Here is a 27,140-nt window from a genome sequence, read left to right on the forward strand (position 1 = left end):
ACTGGAGCTCCAGGTTAACTCCTTCTCCGAAAGAGGTGGTGGGGGACAGCCCCCTGTAAAGTCAGAGATGTAGGAAAGAGCACAAAGTAGTAAAGTAGGCAGGCTCTGGTTATGGGGGTAGACGCTCGAGGATTTCCAGGGGGACTCCTGAGGCTCGATCCCGCCTTTGCGTATGTCGAGCCTCCTTCCTCATGACCTTTGCCATGGGCGGAGTACCTCACTCTGGCCCCCAACAGAAAAGCTGACTTTCCTTTTTTGTTTTTTTTGTATTATAATCTCACCTCAATTATATTCATTCTTTTCTAGAAATCCTACTAACTATATAATAGAACTCTGGACCTATCCTCTATGTCACTTAGCTTTCTGTCATATAGTTGGTTTATAATACATTGCCTTCTGGAAGAACTTTTTGGCTCACTCTTCCAATTCTGTAATTTGTACTTTATGTTCAGGAAATATAATTAAAAAAACCCTTCCTACTACTCAAGAATACCTCTCAACAAGAGTAGAAGTGGAAGGAAACCAATTTTACTATTAAATAAATGTTAAACCAGATATGATATGCATCACAGGTAATCTATTAAGAATCTGCAAACACAGAAAAAAGCCTCACTCTTTCAAATTGCATAATACACACAGTCCATGACATACATTCTCAAGATAAATAATGAGTCCTCAAGTAAGGGGACTTACAGCATCACTTGTTATACATGAAGTAAAGTGTTAGTTGCTCAGTTCAATTTAGTTCAGTCACTCAGTTGGGTCTGACTCTTTGCGACCCCTGTCCATCAGCCACTCCCGGAGTTCACTCAAACTCATGTCTATCGAGTTGGTGATGCCATCCAACCATCTCATTCTCTGTTGTCCCCTTCTTCTCCTGCCCCCAATCCCACCCAGCATCAGTCTTTTCCAGTGAGTCAACTCTTCGCATGAAGTGGCCAAAGTATTGGAGTTTCAGCTTCAACATCAGTCCTTCCAATGAACACCCAGGACTGATCTCCTTTAGGATGGACTGGTTGGATCTCCTTGCAGTCCAAGGGACTCACAAGAGTCTTCTCCAACACCACAGTTGAAAAGCATCAATTCTTCGGTGCTCATCTTTCTTCACAGCCCAACTTTCACATCCATACATGACCACTGGAAAAACCATAGCCTTGACTAGACGGACCTTTGTTAGCAAAGTAATGTCTCTGCTTTTCAATATGCTATCTAGGTTGGTCATAACTTTCCTTCCAAGGAATAAGTGTCTTTTAATTTCATGGCTGCAGTCACCATCTGCAGTGATTTTGGAGCCCCATAAAATAAAGTCTGACACTTTTTCCACTGTTTCCCCATCTATTTCCCATGAAGTGGTGGGACCAGATGCCATGATTTTCGTTTTCTGAACGTTGAGCTTTAAAGCAACTTTTTCCACTCTCCTCTTTCACTTTTATCAAGAGGCTCTTTAGTTCCTCTTCACTTTCTGCCATATGGATGGTGTCATCTGTATATCTGAGGTTACTGATATTTCTCCCGGCAATCTTGATTCCAGCTTGTGCTTCTTCCAGCCCAGCGTTTCTCATGATGTATTCTGCATATAAGTTAAATAAGCAGGGTGACAATATACAGCCTTGACATACTCCTTTTCCTATTTGGAACCAGTCTGTTGTTCCATGTCCTGTTCTACTATTGCTTCCTGACCTGCATATAGGTTTCTCAAGAGGCAGGTCAGGTGGTTGGGTATTCCCATCTCTTTTAGAATTTTCCACAGTTTATTGTGATCCACACAGTCAAGTCTTTGGCATAGTCAATAAAGCAGAAATAGATGTTTTTCTGGAACTCTCTTGCTTTTTCCATGATCCAGCGGATGTTGGCAATTTGATCTCTGGTTCCTCTGCCTTTTCTAAAACCAGCTTGAACATCTGGAAGTTCAGGGTTCACGTATTGCTGAAGCCTGTTGGAGAATTTTGAGGATTACTTTACTAGCGTGTGAGATGAGTGCAATTGTGCGGTAGTTTGAGCATTCTTTGGCATTGCCTTTCTTTGGGATTGGAATGAAAACTGACCTTTTCCAGTCCTGTGGCCACCGCTGAGTTTTCCAAATTTGCTAGCATATTGAGTGCATCACTTTCACAGCATCACCTTTCAGGATTTGGAATAGCTCAACTGGAATTCCATCACCTCCACTAGCATTGTTCATAGTGATGCTTTCTAAGGCCCACTTGACTTCACATTCCAGGATGTCTGGCTCTAGGTGAGTGATCACACCATCGTGATTATCTGGGTCACAAAGATCTTTTTTGTACAGTTCTTCTGTGTATTCTTGCCACCTCTTCTTAATATCTTCTGCTTCTGTTAGGTCCATACCACTCCTGTCCTTTATGGAGCCCATCTTTGCATGAAATGTTCCCTTGGTATCACTAATTTTCTTGAAGAGATCTCCAGTCTTTCCCATTCTGTTGTTTTCCTCTATTTCTTTGCATTGATCGCTGAGGAAGGCTTTCTTTTTTCTCCTTGCTCTTCTCTGGAACTCTGCATTCAGATGCTTATATCTTTCCTTTTCTCCTTTGCTCCTCGCTTCTCTTCTTTTCACAGCTATTTGTAAGGCCTCCTCAGACAGCCATTTTGATTTTTTGCATTTCTTTTCCATGGGGATGGTCTATATCCCTGTCTCCTGTACAATGTCATGAACCTCCATCCATAGTTCATCAGGCACTCTTATCAGATCTAGTCCTTAAATCTATTTCTCACTTCCACTGTATAATCATATGCTAAGTCGCTTCAGTCGTGTCCGACTCTGTGCGATCCCGTAGACGGCAGCCCACCAGGCTCCCCCGTCCCTGGGATTCTCCAGGCAAGAACACTGGAGTGGGCTGCCATTTCCTTCTCCAATGCATGGAAGTGAAAATTGAAAGTGAAGTCACTCAGTCGTGTCCAACTCTTAGCCACCCCATGGACTGCAGCCTACCAGGCTCCTCCGTCCTTGGGATTTTCCAAACAAGAGTACTGGAGTGGGGTGCCATTGCCTTTTCCGGTAATCATAAGGGATTTGATTTAGATCATACCTAAATGGTCTAGTGGTTTTCTCTACCTTCTTCAATTTAAGTCTGAATTTGGCAATAAGGAGTTCATCATCTGAGCCACAGTCAGCTCCCAGTTTTTTTTTTTTTTTTTTTCTGACTGTATAGAGCTTCTCCATCTTTGGCTGCAAAGAATATAATCAATCTGATTTCAGTGTTGACCATCTGGTGATGTCCATGTGTAGAGTCTTCTTTTGTGTTGTTGGAAGAGGGTATTTGCTATGACCAGTGCATTCTCTTGGCAAAACTCTATTAGCCTTTGCCCTGCTTCATTCTGTACTCCAAAGCCATATCTGCCTGTTACTCCAGGTGTTTCTTGACTTCCTACTTTTGCATTCCAGTCCCCTATAATGAAATGGACATCTTTTTTGGGTGTTAGTTCTAAAAGGTCTTGTAGGTCTTCATAGAACCATTCAACTTCAGCTTCTTCAGCATTACTGGTTGGGGCATAAGCTTGCATTACCGTGATATTGAATGTTAGTTGCTCAGTTCAGTTCAGTTCAGTTGCTCAGTCGTGTCCAACTCTTTGTTACCCCATGAATTGCAGCACGCCAGGCCTCCCTGTCCATCACCAACTCCCGGAGTTCACTCAAACTCATGTCCATTGAGTCGGTGATGCCATCCAACCATCTCATCCTCTGTCGTCCCCTTCTCCTCCTGCCCTCCATCCCTCCCAGCATCAGAGGCTTTTCCAATGAGTCAACTCTTTGCATGAGGTGGCCGAAGTACTGGAGTTTCAACTTTAGCGTCATTCCTTCCAAAGAACACCCAGGACTGATCTCCTTTAGAATGGACTGGTTGGATCTCCTTGCAGTCCAAGGGACTCTCAAGAGTCTTCTCCAACACCACAGTTCAAAAGCATCAATTCTTCGGTGCTCAGCTTTCTTCACAGTCCAACTCTCACATCCATACATGACTACTGGAAAAACCATAATTGCTCAGTCGTGCTCAACTCTTTGTGACTGTAGCCCACCAGGCTCCTCTGTCCATGGGATTTTCCAGGCAAGGATACTAGAGTGGGTTACTATCCTTATGCAGGAGATCTTCCCAACCCAGGGATAGAACCTGTGTCTCCTGCATTACAGGCAGATTTTTTACTAAATGAGCTATAAGGAAAGCCCTATGTCATCATAAATTTAAGGATTTATCATCCTAAATTTACTTTGTAGTTGAGATGACAATCTATGATGGCTAACTGGTTTTATCCAGAGGAAAAAAGAAACTTCTTATATTTTATAGCAGAAAGTAGTTTTACAATTTGGTGTGAATCTAAGTGGCACTAGTGGAAAAGAACCCACCTGCCAATGCAGGAGACATAAGAGATGCAGTTTCAATCCCTGGGTTGGGAAGATTCCCGGGAGGAGGGCATGGCAACCCACTCCAGTATTCTTCCCTGGAGAATCTCATGGACAGAGGAGCATGGCAGGCTAAGATCCACAGGGTCACAAAGAGTTGGACACGACTAAAGCGACTTAGATCACACCCCTCCCACAGAAACTGGACTGTAGGGATGTGCTCTCCCTTTGGATAATTACCTTTTAGAGAGATGGCTCTCAGGTCCTTGATAAAGTTATTCCTGGGCTGTAATGTGGGCAACATGCTTATTTAACTTTTTAGAAGATTTTCATACCCTTCAAAGAGATTAAAACTTGGAATTACAAGTTTTCCAAAGTAAATGCTCTAAGAAAAGGGAAGAGGGAATTCTATGTGTTTTCAAAAGAGAATTTAGGCTCTTATTTTAAATTTGTCTTTGCCCTTACAGTTGGGACTTTACATTTATTTTTCAAGATCTCTAATTGGTTCTGTTCTTTTTAAACAGTCTGTTCCCATTTTATGAACATGATAATTGTTTGAAGTTCTCTGGAAATATCAAGTTTGCTTAATTTTTTCTTATCATATGCTTACACTTTTCAATCTGTTTTTCAGTTCATTGGGTTTACTTTGCTTTGTTATTGTTTTAGTAGCTAAGTCATGTCCCACTCTTTTGTGACCCCATGGACTGTAGCCCACCAGGCTCCTCTGTCCATGGGATTTCCTAGGCAGAAATACTTGAGTGGGTTGCCATTTCCTTCTCCATGGGATCTTCACAATCTGTCTTTAATGGTTTTTTAAATCATAGTTTTTGAGTCTCAGTTTGCCTCCCTGTACATATAAGCTCCTTCTATAGAGGAGGATGTACTGATGTATGGAATTTGCCAATATTTGTAAAAAGGGTTTCAGGGTCCCTACACCTCTTGATTAGGAAGCCATTTAGGAGCCTCCCTCTCCAGCCCAGTTTCTCATATCCACTGCTTTGTTTGTTTTCAAGGCAAGCAAGAAACATTGTGATATACAAGCTGGAATGAAGGAAATAATGCAGACTTGTTACTTCAGTACAGTTCTAATAACAAACATCCTTGTCATTTATTGCAAGGTTATTTCCAGCTCCTTATGCCATGTGATCCTAACCTGAGTTCCATATGCCTGGTGTAGTTTTTCCCTTGAACTGCAATGTGGAGATCAGATCAGTCAATCCTAAAGAAATCAACCCTGAATATTCTTTGGAAGTACTGATGCTGAAGCTGATGCTCTGATACTTTGGCTACCTGATGTGAAGGACCAACTCATTGGAAAAGATTCTGAGGCTGGGAAAGATTGAGGACAGGAGGAAGTAGAAGGGGGTGATAGAAGTTGAGATGAATGGACTCAGTGGACATGAGTTTGAGCAAACTCCTGGAGATAGTGGAGGAAAGGGAAACCTGGCATGCTGCAGTCCATGGGATAGCAAAGAGTTGGACATGGCTTAGCAATTGAATGACAAATGCCTGGTGCATTTATTTACCCCTCAGATTGTACCCTTTCTTACTACCAGGACCTTCATTTGGCAGGGAGCTATGATGTGTCCAGCCCCAGAATTTGAATGATGATTTATTTATCTAGTCATATCAGGCTCTATTTTCTTTGTGCTCAGTCAAGAGGAGAACATGTAGCCTGGAGAACATAAGAATTAATGGGTTCTCTAGTTTCTGGGGAAGATTTTTCTCCTTTCATTATAAAAGAAAGGAACACACAAGATGAAAGTCTTTCTTCCTGTACTCTACCTTTTCCTGCTTGGGAGATTTCAAGTCAGTAAATGGTGTTTGGAGTCATAAAAAACTGTATCTAACCTTGACAACAGAAACTATTAGCAAACAAAGAATATAAGGAGAACCTGAGGGTCACTGATGCTATTGTGGACCCATGGAACCAACCTGGAATGGACCACATCCTGAGTTTGTTGTAGGTGAATTGATTATATGGTTTTTTATTTCCTCTTCACTTATTTGTGGGCTTCCCTGATAGCTCAGTTGGTAAAGAATCCGCCTGCAATACAGGAGACCCCAGTTTGATTCCTGGGTTGGGAAGATCCACTGGAGAAGGGATAGGCTACCCACTCCAGTATTCTTGGTTTCCCTTATGGCTCAGCTGGGAAAAAATCTGCCTGCAATGCAGGAGACCTGGGTTTGATCCCTGGGTTGGAAAGATCCCCTGGAGAAGGGAAAGGCTACCCACGCCAGTATTCTGGCCTGGAGAATTCCATGGGGTCACAAAGAGTGAGACAGGACTGAGTGACTTTCACTTTCACTTCACTTTTCCTTATTTGTAGCTCAGAGTACAGTTCACTCCACTCACTACCTCTGCTTCAGCTCTTAATTTTCTGCCTGTTTTGTAAGTTTCTATTTTGTTTCCCTGTAGATGTGATATTATCTGCTTTTCTTAACGTTTAAGAATTCTTCATCTTTGATTTGATTAAGGCACATATTTTCAGCCTTTTAATCGATTTATTCTAAATAAAATTATACAAAATTTTGTACATACAACTTTTCTGACATGTAAGGGTTTTTGAGCAGAAATTCAATGATAAGAGAAATATGCTGCGTTTGCTGTCTTTCTGCGCTTGTCTGGTTCCAGCTTGTGCTTATCCAAAACCTTTTTGTGTTTCAGGATTCAGCTGTGTTGTCACCTCCTCTGGTAATCTTTCTGTGATCTCCCAAATTTCCATTGTATCCTGTGTATACTTCTATTGTATTTGGTACACAGTGTTTAAATGGTCTTACCCAACCCTGTTCTTCCCTTGGATTGGGAAGCTGTCTTGTTACACTCTAAGTATTATTCATATTTTAACTTTGCAGAATGACTTATTCATGGTCATCCCTCAAAATGCTTTGTTAAATTGAACATATTTTGGTTCTTGAGGAGGTTATTTTCTACATGGGGCTTAAAATCTACAATGACACTTCTTATCAAATTCTGAATTTTTCTTCTTGATTTATCCTACTTGAACCTATGAAATTTGTACTTGGATCTTCAAGATAAACCTTTCATGGAGAATTTCACAAATATAACTATAAAGTACTTTCTTTCTCTTCTCCTTCTTTATTTTTCTTAGTCTCTCTTTTGTGTTCCTATGTTTATAAAGGCAATTGTCTTGAGGTTCTTACTATTGTGTATTAAATAATTCACAAGTAAAATTTCCAGGCAACTGTATTCAGTTTGGTTGTTTACACCTTAAGTTTCAAGTTCACAAAACCTTCATTGAAATTTGTCGTGTGATGAGATTTGTGCCAATTTTGTATATAGGCATAAATTTATCTTTGTAAGTGAACACATTTATATTTCTCTCTGTATCTGAATCTATATAGCTACATCTATATCTATATGTACACCTATGCCTATTCTATGTCTATATTGACATCTATATCTATAAAATTAAATAGATTGATACATTTGTTTTGAATCTCTATATAAGTATGTTAAAATATGGCATGTGATTTTTTCCAGGTCTTTTTCTATAAAGAAAAAAGAAAATCTGTGTATCCCATAAGCAGCTTAATCCATTAAGGAATGTTAATTAGTTAAATTAGCACTATTTTTGGTCTCAGTCATCTGGGCTACTATAACAAAAATATAGACTGGGTGACTTGTAAACAACAACCAAAAAAACCTTCATATCTCTGGAATATAAAGCTCTGGAAGCTGTAAGTCAAAATGGTCAAGTTCAGGTGAGAGTCCTTGTTCAGATTTTAGACTTTGTACTTCTATATTCTCAGATGGTAGAGAGCAGAGAGGGGAAGACTGTTCCCTTGTATCTCTTATAAGGCCTCTAATCCCATTCATGAGGACTCATCTAATCCTAACCACCTCCCAAGGCCTACCACCTAATACTATCACATCTTATATGCTGGGCAGATAGGTTAGGGCTTCAACAAATACATTTTATTGGGGGAGGATGCAGATATTTAGTTCATAACACATAGTAACAGACCATCCTTGAAATCTGAGGAGTTTAATACATACAAACTCACTTCTTGCTCTTTTAAAGTCTTATCAGTAACTGTTTGGCAATGTAAAACATTGATGTCCATGCAGTCATTTGGAGATTCAGTCTAAAAAAATCTGTTATATTTTATATGTAGTTAATGAGTCACCTGAACAAAACAACAACAACAACAAAACATTTAGGAAGCAGATAAAAGAGAGAGACAGAGAGGCAGGAAGAGAGGGGAGTTGGCAGGGAGGGAGACTGGGATTGAGTACGTGAATGTGGAGACGTTTGATGCCTTATTTTCCTCAGTTGGATGGAAAATGGAGGATGGCAGCTGTTTTCAGGGGAGGCTGGGACGTAAGTCGAACTCTGTGCAAGAAGGAAAGGCTTGAGGTTCTGATGAATGCACTGCAGTCTCTGCCACAGACCTGTGCCAAGCGGTCAGCACGTCTGGCTGAGGATGAAGCCTGTGAGAGTGGTTCAGACACAGCTTTGGCTTTCCTCTACTAATTTTAAGTCTCATCTCCATTTGTTTTAATAAAACTTTCCTAATCAGGCCAGCTTGGGGAAATTGACCAGACTAATACATACAAAGTCAGAAGCAAAAATGGATACTTACTCAGCAGGTGGCTCTCTTCAAATTCTCTGAGCTCCAATGATCAGTATATGAGAATGTATTTTCTCTTATTAGCCTCTGTAATGAGCCACCAGTCAACAAGGATGCAGTGAGTGCATCAGTTGATTTTTTTTCCCCTTTAGTTTAATGAGGAAAGAGAAAGAAGTTATTTGTTGATGTTGTAACCATTAGCCAACTGCAAAGTTTTTCCAGGATAAATTGGAGGACTGGGAGGAGATAGTGTTGACTGGTTATATGGATTTTCCAGACTTTCCTTCTTTTCCCCCAATTTTTAATAAAGTAAATAAAAATCACTATAAGGTATGGATAAGAAAAGCACCTAAGAAATGAACATAGCACTTTAAGAATTAGGAGGGAGGAGACTAAATGTATACACTTTTTCTTCCTATCAGGGAAGACAGAATGTCTCTTCTGTTCTCCAGTTCTGTATCATGATGGTATGGATGGATATGAGGCTTGGTGTTTAAGACATGATTAGATTTGAAGCCTTAACTTGCTCATTGCAACTGCTATCCATTTGAGGAGAAATCTGCATGTCCAAGCCTGGATTATTATGTCTTTTAAATGGGTGTAACTGTATTTACAGAGAGTACATGTACACAACAAAACTATTTGAAAGATTACATGCAATGAGTCGGAGCACCTACCACAGCACCTGCCTTCCTGTAAGCACTCTGGAAATGATGCTTGTTTGGGGCTGGAGAAATAAGGAACAGGGTAGCTTTCTAGAAAATTGTGATCTGTGTGAAACAAGAGGTCTGGGGTGTGCAACCCCTCAGATGATTTCATCAACATTTACTGAAATACTTCTATGCTCTGCAGGTACTCCATCCATGGTGATCCTGAAGAACTTTGCGTGTACTTCTGTGAAGGCATTACCGTATTTACATGCTAGTCTGAATATTGCTCATTGCTTATTTCAGCAAAGACTAAGATGAGTCTTAATTTTCGATGCCAGGCCCTGTCCAGGCACCACAGGGATCAAGAATGAAAAGATGGGTCCCTGCATTTACAGAGTTTATACTTGGCAGTACCTTTAGCTTAACTCTTCTGCTTTCTTAGTTATATTTAAATCTGAAACAGGAAAGCTATTAATAGGATTGTTCAAGCATATCTGGTGAAAGGAATCATGTTTATGTTCAACCCATGAGGAGGAAAAGGATAAAATCAGAAAGATCAGGGTCCACTTCCTCCCTGTACTCCACCAAACCCAGGGCATAGTGGAAGAGAACAGAGTGGAAGGGGGACGGTTCAACCACCCTCCTAAACTGCCCCCAGTGCAGAATAGCTGTGCTGATGGCCCCACCACCTCCTATCACAGCTTCCAAAGTTCCAGACACAGAAGCAGGACTGGGTCCACTGTAAACAGTATAGCAGGATAGGTGTGGCGGATTCATGTTGATACATGGCAAAACCAATACAATATTGTAAAGTTAAAAAATAAAATAAAATAAAAAACACTATAGCAGTTATTTTTATATTACCAGTTTGAAGAAAAAAACAAAAACTTTTTTTTTGGTTTTTTTTGGAAATGCACCAAGGAATTTCCTCCATAAAATATAAAATGGCAGCCCTTCAGGAAAACTTGTGAACTGGAACTCAAAATATATTTCTACTAAAACCCCACGTCATATTTACCTTGAATGTGGACATTTTTAATGTGTCTGGGAAAACTGTTCCTGCCTTGTGCATTGCATATGATCTGTCAAGATACTTTGACAAATATCCAGGCGCATCCCCACATAGACCTGTAAGAGAATAGAAAAAGGAAACAGGTTGGCAAGTAATCAAGAGACTGGAACTCAGAGGTGAGTTGAGACTGTGTTCAGTCCCAAGTAATTCCAGTGGAATATTTATATTTTTGAAGTTAATTTTTTAAAAAACTGCTTGTCTGCACATTAATTTTTACTTTCTGTCCTTTTTTTCTGCACCACATGCACCAGATTTGGTAATTAACTTTTTAAGCCGAGTTCAGCAATTTATTGGGCTTAGTTCGCAGTCCAGAAACTGATCACATACCTACCCTGACAAGACAGTCTTAATGAGTCAGAAACCAGGAGCTGAAGCCCTAGATGAACTAATTCTGCAACCTGAGGCCCCAAGCCAGTTACTGGAAATTATCCCAAATGCACGCAGTATCTTGCAGCATAATCTGCCCCAACCCCCACACTGCATGAATGCCCCTCCAAATTGTTGGATGGGATAGCACCACTGAAATGCCCTCAGAAGAATTTTTCCCCCTATTTTAATTGCATTTTTGGAGGAAAAAAAAATGTACAGCTCTGCAATATTTATTGCTCTGTTCAACTGGAGAAAGAACCCTACATAATATTGTAGCAATTACAAAGGTCAAAAGATTTTCTTTCCTCAAGCCATTTGATGGTACAAAGAATACTTCTGAACACATAATGAACACCACCATGTCCATTTGGATTGGGAAGAAACCCCCAGCTCCCATGAAAGGGGTTTTAATGAGATCCTGTATTAGTATAATACTGCTTTCAAAGCAATCACCAGCATACTGATTGTTCCCTGGGCAGGGCCGAATTCATGAGCCCTATTTTGTAACAAGATGAAGGCATGTTCGACAGAAAATACTGGTTTTCAGAAGCAAAGAAGCCACGGCTGAGCCCAAAGAACCACTGTCCATGCCTGAGGCTTTTAATACATTGTAATGGATGTAAAAAAAATCAGAAAGATGAAAGCAAGATACCTTGGCAAGTTTCAGGATACAGGACACAAATAGATCAGTTTTCTCTGTGGCTCAAAACTTTATGGACTAAATCATGACACTTGGGACAAAGACAGGGATTGTTCTAGATTCAAGACCTCCTTTGGGAATAGGAAGTTTTGTTTAACTTGCCAGCCTTACCAGGCTGGACCCTCAGAGATGTGCAATGCCTTCTCCCTCGACCTCCATAAGCTTGGAAGTTCATGTGAGAGTGAGCAATTCTGGTTCCTTAGATGGAAAAATGGTGCACAAAGGAAGGGACTTGGGATGTCAGCTGCTAGTTGTTCTTCACTAAAGAAACTAGGCTAATTGACTTTCTACAAGGTATTTATTGAGTCTTGGTGTGCTCAGTTTCGGTACAAAGCATCGTCACAGACTGAAAAGAGATGTTTCATTCCTGTTCTAAAAGGCGTACAGTACAAGATCAGGTGAATTGGTTCTGATAGAAGCATTTGATGATGTTACAGACGAGGCACCAAGTGTGTGTGTGATGGAAGTGCCTGCTCTCAGGCTCAGCTCAAACATAGCCCTGTGGTTTGGCAGGATGGAAGTGATTAGTCTGCAACAAAAACTTGAAGGTCGGTAGAATTTAGAGGTGTGGACATTCTAGGAGGGTAATGGAATGAGCCAAGATACAGAAGTGAAATGATTGTAGCCTACTTGTAAGATACCTAAAGCACGCCTTTAGGTGGATTAAAAAATTATTTTAGGTGGATTAAAATAATTCTTTTCCTCAGCCTTCTTTTCAAGCTAAATATTCCCAATTTTTAAGCATCCTGACACCCTGGTCTGCTACTCTCCCCGTGAAGTATCATTCCTCTTTCTGCACTATCACAGTGCTCTATAGACTATGCCATTCCAACGTGTGGCATTAGAAATATTTATCTCTTCCTTATTCAACTGAGAGTTTTCCAGGCAAAGAAGTAAGGCTCTCTATTTCCATGATCTTCTACAATAATCAGTAAATGTATGAAGGAAGTTTTGATGAATGACTGAATTTAAACTATAATTTGTTCATGAGTCTCTGGACCTTTAACATCTTTCCTTACCTATATTTGTCTGCCTCTTTCTTTCTCTTCTCCGTGCTTTTTAAACTGAGCAACAGTCCCCCCAGAATATATTATCTGAACTACAAAACTCCCAATCCAGGGTTAACCTTCAGACTCTGTGTCTTGGTAAACTTTATCTATGAATTCATGCAAATTCAGTGTTAGAATATATTAGCTACATGAGATCACAGGCTCATATCAAGCCTGTTTTAAAAATAAAACTCTGAGACATCTATGGTCTCTCTCATCCTCTACTGATGAAAATGGATTTTTGATCCTAAGTTTGGAACTTTATGCATTTACAAGTGTCAGATTTTTTTATTGGCTGAAATTTTCAAGATAATTTTTAACTCTGATTTTGCTATTGATAATACTAAGTGCTTTCTTTGAACTTTACCAAGGATTCCATTTGATAAGCCATATTCTACTTTTGTCAGTTGGTGGACTGAGAGTATTGAACCAAATAGATCCAAGGAAAGAACCCTGAATGGAACCACTGGAAATGTTCTCCAGACTAACTAGAAGCTGACAGGTAAGTGAACCCACATTGGGAAAGATATAATGAAAAAAAGCAATAATTTTTTTAACACCAAAATATACCTAACTTCAGCAGCCTTTATCTGAGTAAGAAGAAAGTAAATTTAGTGTGAGCTGATGTTTTTCTCCCCATATTATTCACCAATAGTCACTGCCATTTTACTTCTCCTATCTTTAAAGCAATTAATAAGAACTGACTTTCAGCTATTGCCACAGTACATCTTCTAGCCACTTCTGAAAATTCAGACAATATCTTTCTTACGTTGTATTGCATTTTCTATGCTCTTAATATTGTCAATTTAAAAAATTAGCAATATTCAAGCAAAGTATTATGGTTTTTTAATTAGTAAGATAATCATCCTGAATGGGTTAAAAATATTAATGGACAGATAACTTTTGCAAGTCAAGAATTCTACAGGTTTTATTTAACATTGTGGATTTTGTTAAAGACCTAAACATCTTAAATCTTAGGTTTTGTTGGCTTCATTTTTTTTTCAAAATGAGAGAATTAGCAGTGAATGCATAATTCCTGAAGTTTCATTTCGTCCTAAAATTTTGTAATTTGAGTTTAGCTACTGTAGACAGCCAAGAAGTCCTTTATAACTTACCTGTTATCTATAATGTACGGATCTGCCACTGATATGGAATTGAATCCACATTAAGATCTATTACTTGCAAGAATTTTAGTTTGAACTGCTGCCGCCTTCAAATAAAGGGCAGAACAAGTCTGGGAAAGAGGAAATGCTACTTCTCAGCTTGTACATGCCTGCCAATCAGAAAGACCATTTGGGGATTTGGTGCAAAGTTATTTCTGGTTGATGACTCCACATGCCAGAATTCTCACTGATATTTTTAAATCCCTGCAATAAAGTCTTAGTAGAAGAAACCACAAGATGAATTACACATGCGTATAGATCTATCTCTGACAAACTTCAGGGTTTTCATTCATCTTCATAATTTCAGCACTCAGTGTCCCAGAAAATCTTTGGGGAATAGAATTGAGTAGCAAACCAATAATGTCACGCAACAGTAATGACTGAGGGTTAAATATATTGTTTTTCTAATTGGAGGCAGAAAAAAAAAATGCTTCTAAATCCTCTAACAGCATTTATTTTCCCTTCAATTCCCTTAGGCTTCAGTTGATGAACTATTTTCTAAAGAATTTCCTTTGTAGATGCCTTTTCATTTACTGAAAAGAACTAATTGTTTTTCTCAGAGATATATAAAAGTACAGTGGGCTCAACTCACTACTCTGTATCAAGGCTCAGAAAAATATTGTTCTCAAGGCACTCTATTTTGAGGAAATTTCCTTTTATAAAGTGCTTTCATAGCAGAGTTGTTGTTATTTAAGCCATCATTAGTAACCATTCACATATGTTAGCCAAATCAAGTTGATTATGCACATCCTATAAATCATCGAGAGTAGCAAATCCACAGCCACATCTTTAACCATGCCGCCGCCAGTGTTTCATTCTGTCTCTTGGAGTCTTGACACTAAGGCAAGACCTGCATTTATTACTTAACCTCAGTGTAACCCTTTCTGCCTCAGGCCACACTCATCTAGAGGAAAATAGTCGTGTAGCTGGAAGCAGTGTTCTTTCTCTTTCACTATCTTACCTCCCCGAGTTGCTTATGGGGTTGTTCATCTCATAAGCCAGTCAGGATGCTAGCAAAGCTCTGCTTACCAATAGACAAGGAAAAGGATATATACATACCCCTGTGGCTCATTTATTTTGTAACTGAAAGTTTCTATCTCTGAATTAGCTGTACCTATTTCTCTCCCACCTTCCTTCTGTGTGGCGACTACCTCTTTGTTTTCTGTATCTATGATTCTGCTTGGGGAGTATAGTCAGTTTACTATGTAGTATCTTTGTATGGTAACAGACAGCAACTAGACTGATCATGGTGATCATCTTGAGATGTGTGGAAATATCCAGTCGTTATGTTGTATGCCAGAAACTAATATAGTGTTGTAGGTCAATTATACTTCAAAAAAAAAAAAATCTCATTGAAAAAGAGATAAGGTTTTTTGCCACCAGAAGTGGGGGTTGGTAGCGGGTGGAGAGGGAATTAGATTAAGATTGTCAAAAGATACACACTTCCAGTTATAAGTACATACTAGGGATGCAACATTAACATGATAAACATAATTAACACTGTTGTATATTATACATGAATGCTGTTAAGAGAGTAAATCCTAAGAGTTCTCATCACAAGAAAATTTTTTTCTATTTCTTTAATATTGTATCTATATGAGATGGTCAGTTCAGTTCAGTTCAATCACTCAGTCATGTCCGACTCTTTGCAACCCCATGAATCGCAGCATGCCAGGCCTCCCTGTCCATCACCAACTCCCGGAGTTCACTCAGACTCATGTCCATCGAGTCAGTGATGCCATCCAGCCATCTCATCCTCTGATGGTAGATGTTCAGTAAACTTATGATAATTATTTCATGATGTGTATAAGTTTGGTCACTTATGAAGTGCTATATGTCAATTGTATCTCAGTAAAACTGGGCAGGGGAAGGACATATATACATACATACAGCTTCTGCACCATTTTTGATTCTGCTCAAAGCTCAAAACTTGGATAAATTGCTCATTGGTAACTTTCTTTTATCCTTCTCTCATAAGGTGTTGGGATTCTTACTCTCCAGGATATGATCAATAGTAAGATAGGACTCTTTGGGCAAAGAATCTAACCAGGCTTGGAGATTAAGCCAGTCCTCCAGACGTAGCTTAGAAAGTCCTGTATTGTATGAGGCACATGTTGAACTAATAATAGAGTAACCCTAATAGAAAAGCAGCAGCATGTTGACTTCACATTGTCATTACCTCTTGCATTTTTACCTTCCCTTGGAAACAAAGGGGTAAAATGCCTTGCAATGGTAAAAGCAATAACAACAAACCAAAGAATTAAATGACTTTGATAAAGTTATTGAAATAACAAAAGGGAAAAACCTATGGCAGCACTGTAAATTTTGTAATGCACAAAAATTTCACTGTGTGTAGCACAGTAAGAGTCTTCACAATTCTTCATTAGGAGAAAATGCAGCATTTTTAGGCAGCCTCTTAGCTAGCTATGATTTTTATGCCTTTTGGTCTCCATTGTGTTGCATATTTGTATTTTCTTCTTGGCTTTCATTAACAGACTTGATATATTTGCATCCATATTATTGGTTTTTAATTTTAAAAGTTTTCAGATGCATTTAAAACTTTTTTATTTTCTAATGTAATACTTTTTAATTTATTAGGTTTATTTTGCTGCAACTTTTCTAGTTTCTAGATTTCAATATTTGTTTCGTTTAGTTTCATTATTTCTTATTTAATGAAAAACATAATTAAGTAAATGAAGTTTGCTCTTTTTAAAATTTCAACTATGCCTGTAAGTGACTAAACAGCTACAATGAGATTACTGTGATACATAAAATATTATTGTAGCTAAATTTAATAACTTGTCATAGAAGCCTTGATTAAGTTTTTGATGCAGAGATTATTTAGCAGAGGTTTTTGTTCTTATTTCCAAATGATTAGATTACTTTCTTGATTATTTTGTAATAAATTCCTGGTTTTATTACATTGTGAATAGAGAATTTATGATTATAACTGTGATCTTTTGTTTGTCAATGTATTAGAACAATGTTAAAAAATGCTTTTTCTATATAAGGGACACATTTTGATATCATCTATTTGATTAATATATTGGATATTAGTTGCATTATTCTAACACTATATTATTTTGTTCTATTTGAACTGTAAAAATATGACAATATATGTCAGTTCAAGAATGACTATTATTCTTTTTCATCTTGCTGGTTATATTCCAAAGTTTTTTCTTATATACCTTGAAGATAGTGAATTTGGAACACAGATCCATGACAGCTGCATCTTCATTGTGACTTGCCCTTTATATTAAATAATTGCATTTTACAGATATATGCTTTTTGTATGATTTTATTTTCAATACTAAGAATACTCTGCTGTGTATAAAAAATGCCTACACACTGGCATTTCCCCCTATTTTCCCATCTCTTTGTTAGTATCCTTTGTTATTTTGATTTGGCTGTGATTCTTACAGAAGTGGTAAATTGAATTTTTTTTAAACTAAAACCTATCTCAATTGTGGCCTTCTTTACAAGGATTTAACCTCTTCTTATTTATTTTGATAATATATATGCTGCTGTTTATTTATTTATTCTTTTTGGTAACACTTTGTAAATTATTAATGAAAAAAAAAACTATAGAAAATTTGACAAATCATAGGCACAAAACTCAGTGACATATTTCATAGTGAATATGCCCATGTAACTACCACCCATAGTAAGGTAAGGGACTTAAGAGAACCTCTCTCAAGCCCTATCCCAGTCATTAATTTCCTCAGTGTCACCATTCAGACTGTTAACACCACCGATTAGTGTGAACTGTAATAGCACCCCACAGACTGGGTGGCCTGCAAATAACAGAACTGTATTTCTCATAGTCCTGAAGGCTTGTTATTCCAGCATCAAGGTGTCAGCAGATTATGTGTCTGCTGAGGCTCCACGTCTGGGTTCACATCTACCATTTCACTGTGTCCTCATATGGTGCAAGTGGATACATGTGGAAGCTCTCTGGGGTCACTTTTATAAGGGCATAACCCTATTCCTGAGGGCTCCCCCATCATGTCCTAATCACCTCCCAAAGGGCTCACCTCCAAATACCATCACGTTGAGGCTTAGCTTTCAACAGATGAATTTAAAGGAGCCACAACTCTTCAGTCTATAGCAGTTTCCCTGATTCCTGAAGTTTGTGTAAAAGGAATCCTATGTAATCTTTGGATCTGGCTTTTTAAATTCATTTTCTTTTTTTTGTGTGTGTGTGAAAATTCTCTTTGGTATTACAAGAAGAAAGTTTGTAATTTTATTGCTGCAGAGAGTTTCATTTTCTGACCGTCACAAAAATATTTATTCTTTCTATGAAACTCCAATACTTTGGCCACCTCATACTGGGAAAGATTGAAGGTGGGAGAAGAAGGGGATAACAGAGGATGAGACAGTTGGATGGCATCACTGACTCAATGGACACGAGTTTGAGTAAACTCTGGGAGTTGGTGATGGACAGAGAAGCCTGCCATGCTGCAGTTCATGGGGTCGAAAAGAGTCAGACATGACTGAGTGATTGAACTGACTGATTGACAGCCATTTTAGATTTTTGTTTGTGTGTTTGTTTTTTCTCCTAGTTTGGGCTTATTATAAAACATGTATAAACATTATTGTATATCTTGTTCAAATATAAGACATAAATGTAATGGATGAGTCATAGGGGATACATATATACACACACACATACAGAGAGTCAGTTATATATATAGTGTATGCATATGTATCTATATATTTCCTTAGTGTGCTTGTTAAGTTTTTATCAAATTCTTGACACTGCATTTTTGTAGAGTGAGTCTACTGTTTTCTCCTCTAGGCATACATGGAAACACATGCCCTCATTCTCACCAAGCATTGATTGTGGCCGGTTTGTAAGCCTCAGTCTCCCTTTGGTTCATCGATGCTCCTAGGATGTAGCTCCACGAGGTTTCTGCCTGATGGATCAGAACGTTTATTAGGGCCTCTATTCTTGGCGGGACCTAGGCTTTACTTTTGCCTCCTCGGTACAATGAGACTGCAGACGGCCTCCATTTCAGTGGCTTTCTGTTTAGTCTTTTAACTTAATCCTCCACAACTTGGAATTCAGAAAATGCTTCATGAAAGACAACCAGCATGGTTGGGCAGGTTGTTTGCACCTCCCATTCCTCTGGAATCTTGGCCTCTTGCATTTTGTCTTCCTTTGTGGTCACAACTCTTCCAATAATTATCCCTACTGTTCTATAAGATGGGTGAATATTAATCACTTAGCAGTAACCCACTTTCCCTCAAGAATGAGAAAAGAGCCTAAGAAGAAAAGTGGTTTACAGAATGTTACCTCATATGCTCTACTTCTCGCTTCTCTTATGTCCTTAAGTGCTAATAGCTTCAGAGCTCTCAGGCGTATGGATGATTTTTTTCTTTTCCTTTTTTATCGCATCTTACTAGATGCTCTTGACAGAAGCAACTAATTGAAATTAGAAGTCCAAGCTCAACCTATGTTATGTTTTTTCTTTAGAAGTTCACTATCTTTTTTACTATTGTTTAAACTTTTATTCTTCTTTATTTCTTCTCCTAATTTGAAAATTGCATAGCAGATTTTGATTCTAGTGGCAGCCCCTCTTTTATATTTTAAACACTTATACTTAAGCTTATATTTCTGTATCAGTGTCACAAAAAAGAACATCTATGGAACTCAACTCCCTTTACTCCTGCAAAATTTTCTTGGTATTTTTCCATTGTGTTTAAAATAATTTTTGCCGAGTTTTTTTTTTTTTCTTTGTAAGGTAAGATTTGTTTTCTCTGCCTTGATGCTGATAAAATAGTTTTTCTAGAGTTTTTCATAGATCTAGGCCTTCTGATTTTGTTGCTGTTTGTCTATTTGTTTCCTTTAGTTTTCCCAGCTTCCTTGACTAATCTTGTACTGGAAAAGGTCTTTATTAACCTGATTGTCAATTTAAAATATCAAGTCATCTTAAATGTAAGTGCCTTTGTGCGTAACATTGAATCATTTTTAATTTAAATGAGTCGTAATTGTTACAGATCAATTCTCTCTCATAATTACGGTCAAAGAAGGGAAATGAGAATATAAAAACTTTTTAAAGTGAAAGATACTATGAACCAAGTATAGAACTTCGTTGCTGCTTTCAAAGTACTCAAAACCACTTACACAAATGAAGACAAAAACATTGGTTGCCCACCCAGTACCCTTTTACCCCCTTCTTCCTTACAGAGAAGCCTCCAGTGCAGAGTGAGTAGCCATGTGACATAATCTTTTCATTGTCTTATAGCAAAATCTGTGGGGTATCCTGGGAAGAAATTTGCTTTTAATGATCCATGTAAATGAATGCATTTGGTGTGGCTTTCCCATCCCCTTTCTTTCCTGATATGAACAAGAGTTCTGAAGTTGCAGCAGGCACCTTGCAATCTTAATGGACCAACAGTGAAAAAAATGTCAAGAATATCGTGAGAGCCAGTCCTGGAAATGCTGTGCTTGTAAACAAATACTCACAACCCCTTTCAAAAGACTTCTTGTTATTTAAGGAAATAAGCTCAACTTGCTTAAGCCATTATAAATAAAGTTTTCAGTATGTGCACTTAACTGAGACATCAGAGAAAATGAATGTAAATAGCCACACAAGAAAAGTCATAGTGAAGAGCCGCATGTGTAGTGTAGCAAAAAATGGTTGTTTTCCCCTGGCTCCTCTACGTGCAGGGTCACCTTTATGCAGCTCTGAGAAGAGCTGTTGGCCCTGGGCTCCTGCATACTCGGACTTCCAACCACATGCAGTTGGTCTGCACCTTCGATAAAAAATCTATCCACTTATCTCCCTATTCAAAGCCACTTGCTTTCTCTTTTTTTAGAAACAGGGACTGCAAGGCAATTAAATGTGTTCTCTAGCTAGCAAAACTAGAATCGGGGTGGGCAGTACCTGCTACAGGGTGGTAAGAATTTTTTCTCTTTCAGCCTTTCAAGAGAGTACATTGAGAGATCTTCCTTTTCTCTAATGAATTACCAGAATGAAACACAAATGGTCAGAACTGCTAGAGAGTGTGACTCCAGACGGTTTCATTAGGGAACATAAGGAATCCTGACTAAACACTAGCATTTAAGAAGTGAGAAATTGAATTCAGGAAAATAAATAAATATAAGAACTCAGTAATTGCTGGGACTTCATTTTTCTCCCAGCCTTCTAGAATCCTGGAATCCCAGATCTGATAGCATAAGAAGAATCAACTTTAACTTCTGAATTATTTCATTAGATTAATTTAACTTGATTTATATAATTACTGGTCCACAATGATGCTCAGCACTTTGCTAACATTCAAAGGAAAACAGAGATGTGAACTGGATGCCAGATGCCTTGGTCTTAGTACTGTTGGAAATTTTTGTAAATCATTATGAGGATAAGTGATGGGACAACTGTGCCATAAAGTCTATTTTGGAACTGTAATGAAGCTCAACTCATTTGGAGGCTCTTTTCATGCAAATGGGATTTTCTGGGGAAAAGTCAATATGAATCACCTTGTACTTTCCACATATATACACCATGTTTCTCATTTTTGAACCCCTCATTTATTCATTAATTCATTGTTCTGAGCATGTAAATACATTAGACACTGATTTTCATAATTGAATTACCTTCCCCAATTACCTCCCACACCTACTAACTACAGCCTATTATGCAGCATATGCACTGATCAGATCTCTTCAAGTTACAAGGAGAAGAAATTCAAGACGAGTTGGCTTAAGCAGAAAAAAAGGTGTGTTGGCACACATATTATTAAAAAAACACTCCTGGCTGAGACAAATAGGAATCAGAGGCTCAACATCTACCACGATACATTTCTCAAGCCCTTCCCCATACCTATCTCACCAAGGCTTTACTCTGCGTGTCCTCATTTCATTACCAGAATTCTCTGTACGTGGTAAATACATTTACCACCAAAGACATTTCTGCAAGCCATTTTTATGTTCAGAAGGTGAGTGTTGTTTCAGGCGCTATTTAAATGAACACATATTGTTGTGGGTCTGCTGACGCACCTTGTTGGCAATGGTTAATCACCGGGCCCACAGCCTCCAGCAACTTCTTCAGCTTCTGTAACTCCTGGGTCAGGTACATGTTTGAATTCATGAAGTAAGACACCATTTTGTGTAAGCAACGCACATCATCACTACCAAATGCTTAGAGTTAGTGAGAAATTGATGAGGGTTCCTTTATCATCAAGGGTTCTATGCCTGCTCACAGCTCCTGTCCATCCTTTCTCTCTAGAGCTTCATTCCCATCTTTCCTTTCAGACTCCCTGATGTGTGGACTTTAGGGCTCAGCACCATAAACAAAAACAATTGTCATACATAAACTAGTTAAACAGTTCCTACAATCTCTTTTTCAACTCTCTGTAATTGCCCTAGAGGTTTTGAGTCTCTAATTAAACCTGGTCTGATACATTAACCATGTTATAGTTAAAACTAATAATATTTTACTTTCAATGTTTGTTGAGTTAATGAATCAATGTGATAAATGAAATTATTCTTACACATTCATTTATTTACTCATCTATAATACAGCCTCCTCTCTATCCATCCATTTATTCCGTATTCCCATTTCCATCCATGAGGCTAAGTACTGGTTTTAAGTTTTCATGAAAACATCTGTAAATAATGTAAAGGACTCTCTTACATGTGCATCTGAACTCAAGTGAAAGATGACAGCAGATCTGGGTCAATAACAGTTTGCAACTGACTTCTAACATGGGAAAATGAAGACTAGCTTCTCCAACTGAAAGTACTGGAGGATTTTAGGTTGATGAAGGGTAATTACCTGGGTGATGAAGCAGCATGAAGAGCTATAAATGGCTGCATTAGAACTCTGATTAGGAGTCAGCTGATTTCTTGGCTGAATTTTTCCTTGAACTCTTAGCTGAAATATAACAACATATAAGACAGTTTTCTTCCTTTCCTTCAATTAATATCCTTCCTAGAAATATTTTATTTATCTATTTTTATATATCTGTTGCCAAACTAGATATGTGTTTGATCAGATTTATCTATCCACATCCTGCTTGACTCCTTCATTAAACCATCAGCGCAAGCGTTTGCAATGATTCCTGGCTTTAGTTCTATTTACCACTGGACTGTAACTCACACAGCAGCTCCGATAGGGCTCAAGGTCACGACACACGAGAGATGAGAGTCACTGTGCTGCAGTCTCTCCCCTGGCCTTGCCCATTCACTCTCCTTTCAGCCTCCGAGTTGCCCTTTCTTGCCAAGCATAGTGGAAAAGTGCTCCTACCCCGTGAAGATCCTTTTCCTGCATTCTTTTCAGAGATCTCTCGTACTTCCCACGGCTCATATCTTTCTCTGACTTCCAGGCGCATACCTTTGAGTAAAACTGCCAGAAGCAAATGTCATCCCTTTTCTTTTATCAATAGCCTTTCAGAGTTTGCACAAGTGACTTGCTTCTCAACTGCTGCTGAGCAGTAGAGAGAGCACAGGAGGATTTTTACACGGAAAGAGCATTTCAACTGCAGAAGGGCTCCGCAGCTCTCTGAAACACGATTCCTGGGATGTTCAGCCTGGAAAGCTTGTGCTAAGCGTGGAAGTGAGTGGTGCTAAGTTAAGTGGCTGCTCAGTGTTCTGAATGACAGTTCTCATTTCCAGATTAAAGAAGAAGAAGAAGGAAGAGTGATTTATTGAATGATGTGTTCATTTAAAAAAACAGCAAGTCACTGCTCATGTTTAGAATATGTGAAAATGACCTGATCCCTGACCTCATCATGCCTACAGTCTAGAAAAAAAGACAGTCAAAAAAAACAACTAAAAAAGACAATTAAATAAAATGAGTATAAATTCTTATCAGTTCGAAGCAGATTTGAAGACAGTATGACTTCGAAGACGAAGAAGGAAGGGGACCCTCGCTCGGTTCAAATCTCCATGGACAGTTTATAAAAGAGGGTGACATTTAGATGAATCACAAAAAACAGCAGTCTTATGAAGAACCTTAGTCTTAGGTGTTCTAAATCGTCCTTTGAGGCTGGGGAAGGGACCATTTAATGTAGATTCCTCTAGGACCTCCTGGTAGCTGTCTGCTGTGTGCCCTGGCTGCTGCCCCATCTGTTAGGCCAGCTGCTCCACAGCCAAGGGCTTGTAACTAAGTGTGCATCTATTTTTTTCCCAAAGAGGCAAAAAATCCATGTCATTACTGATGTACATACTGTGATGCTACTGTGTACAAGTCACTGAGCTGGGCACACTGATAAATGCAGTAAAAGTGTAAAAGGCAGATCCTGATACCATGAAATGATTTTGATTATTCCATACAAGGAGGACCAGGATAATTTGGAGAACTAAAATCTGTGATTCACTATAGCTAAAGAATATAATAAGGTGCTTTCCTAAGACCACATCCCTGATGGAAATGTGATAAAATAGACAATATTAGCATGAATTTATGGTTCCCCAGTGGGTAATCCTTTCAGCGCAACACTCGTTTGTTAGCTGGCTACTCTGCACCTATAGGCTCTTCAAATAAGAACATATTTAAAATGATGTTTCTTCCTTTGAAAGATATATAGAGGTACTTTCCTGTTAACAACAATGTATTCAGCAAAAGTACAATATTACACAGACTGTAGCTTTTCTTGGGAAATTACAGATTCACACACGTGTTTATTTTCTGTGTTGTCTCTCCATAACCTCCTTATCTTCCCCGTCCCCACTACTTTTTCACTTCAAAGTAGAATTCTTGTTCACAGTCCCTGATGTTACAAGGCAATGTGCCTGCTGTGACATTCATCTGCTTGAACACAATAGGTATTTTCAGCAGAAAGTAGGGAATAAATAGAAAGTCAGTGAGAAGGGAAATAAGGTATTTATTAGACACTGTTGAATGAGCAAAGAAAAAGAGAGAATCCGTGGCAAGTAGCACTGTGTTAACCGAGTGTCATGATAACACCATGTCTTAGATGCTCTCTGCGCACACCTCAGCCTATACGTATAAGCAGGCACACAAATGTGCACACCCACACACATGGATTTGCATTTCCTTCCCCTGAAAGCAGCTGACATGTCTCTATAGGTTTTATTATTGATTATGGGAGATTGATTTATTATAAGTGGGCTTAGGAGATGGATAGACCTGGCTTTAAATCCCAGCTCTACCAGTTCATAGGACTAGCATGTGGATGATGTTCTGGCCCCCCAGATGTCACTCAACAAATGGTCACCATTATATTAGATGGATGGAGAGACATGTTTCTAGGAAGGCGACAGACTAACAGTTAACTATTAAATTCATCTAGACTTTCAACAGCTAGATAAAATTGAACAAAAATGCTTAAATATTTGCAATACATAAACTCTTAAAAGTTAAATGACTGAGAATTTCATCCAGAAATGAAGAGGGAAATGAAATTAAGAGCAGCGAGTGTCTGAATTGTTGCTTTGGCCATCAGAGGGAGAGATGGAGGAGGCAGCTATGAGGCAGAAAGCAAGGGTCACTTTTGGCTTTTGAAGTCTCTAATGGAAAGGTTGAAGGGACCCAGGTTTGTGAGAAACAGGGAGTTTATACTAAGGCCCCTTCATAGATCCAGTCTCCCTTAGAGGCCTTATGTTGTGTAAAATAGAAAAGAAAAGAAAAAAAAAAAGTCCAGCAACCTGCAAGGAATAGGACAAATACACACCACATACTTCTGAAACCAGAAATGAATGAAGAATGGCTAAGAAAATGAAGATTTGGTAGAATCTGTGTAATAATGTCCTTTCTGTTCGTTTAACTCTGGGCACTAACTCATCCTCAATCCAGATGAAGTCTGGGGTTTATTCTCCAGGGATACTAAAGTGGATGGTCTCTGAAGTAGAGGCTCTAGGTACAATCAGGGGAAGAAAAGGGCGTGTACATGAATGACGAACCTGAGTCCCCAGCCCCCTCCCAGCCTGGCTTCTGGAATCCTGGAAGCTGTGTCCTTACCAAGGCATACGATTAGGAGATTTCCCCCTAGACCTCTTAGCTAACCCAAGAGGAGACGCTTGAAGGTCCTCTGGGTAGGGGGCTAATCTCCAGCCTGGTCACCCAGATCACCCAGCATGAAATTGGAGTCACCACCCTGCCCTCCCCCATCAGTGCTTTTATCCTCTTCATAGTTTTTCAGTCTTCTCTTAATTATGAGAATGAAGGATCACCAGGCATTGAGTAGATCCTTCAGTAAGGAACATTGTCACCAGAATAAAGAAAAGAAATCAACTTGGAGAAAAGAGAGACTATAGAGGAAAAAAATAAAAAAGAAACTGTCATTAATGTCCTCAAAGAGATGAGAGAATATTGCATTCAGGGAATTAAAAAAAAAAGTAACAGAAAAAGAAGGGATTAGGATAAAGTGAAGGAGAATTATATATATTTTTTTAGAAAAATAAAATCTGAGAGCATTTCCCACTCACAAACTGTTATGGAAACAATTTCTAAATGGATGCACTTTAGAAATAATAACTTTGTAAGATAAGTGACTGAAGCAGAATGCAAAAATAAAAATGGAAACAAGTAAACTAGTAAGCATTTTAATATATGTAATTATTTTTTAATGAAGAGTATATTTAACTTATTCTATGATATAAAAGCAAACTGAAGTTATCCAAAATGATTGCAAGGAGACTGGGAGATTGATGAGAGGTAAAGCATCCATGAATACATCATTTAGGAGGAGGATAATAATGTGATTAATTTTGGCTTTTGATAAGTGTGCACACTTCAGAGTATACTGCTAAGTCACTTCAGTCGTGTCCAACTCTGTGCGACCCCATAGACGGCAGCCCACCAGGCTCCCCTGTCCCTGGGATTCTCCAGGCAAGAACACTGGAGTGGGTCGCCATTTCCTCCTCCAATGCATGAAAGTGAAAAGTGAAAGTGAAGTCGCTCAGTCATGTCCGACTGTTAGCAACCCCATGGACTGCAGCCTACCAGGCTCCTCCATCCATGGGATTTTCCAGGCAAGAGTACTGGAGTGGGGTGCCATTGCCTTCTCCGATAGATATAGATATGTGTATATATAAATATATATATGCACACATGTATATATGTGTATATATACATATATAAAGAATATATAACTTTTATTTATTTTTTTTAACTTAAATTTATTTATTTTAATTGGAGGCTAATTACTTTACAATATTGTATTGGTTTTGCTATACATCAACATGAATCCGCCATGGGTGTACACGTGTTCCCCATCCT

Source organism: Bison bison, unplaced genomic scaffold (assembly GCF_000754665.1).
Source record: "Bison bison bison isolate TAMUID 2011002044 unplaced genomic scaffold, Bison_UMD1.0 scf7180017864145, whole genome shotgun sequence".
NCBI lineage: Eukaryota > Metazoa > Chordata > Mammalia > Artiodactyla > Bovidae > Bison > Bison bison.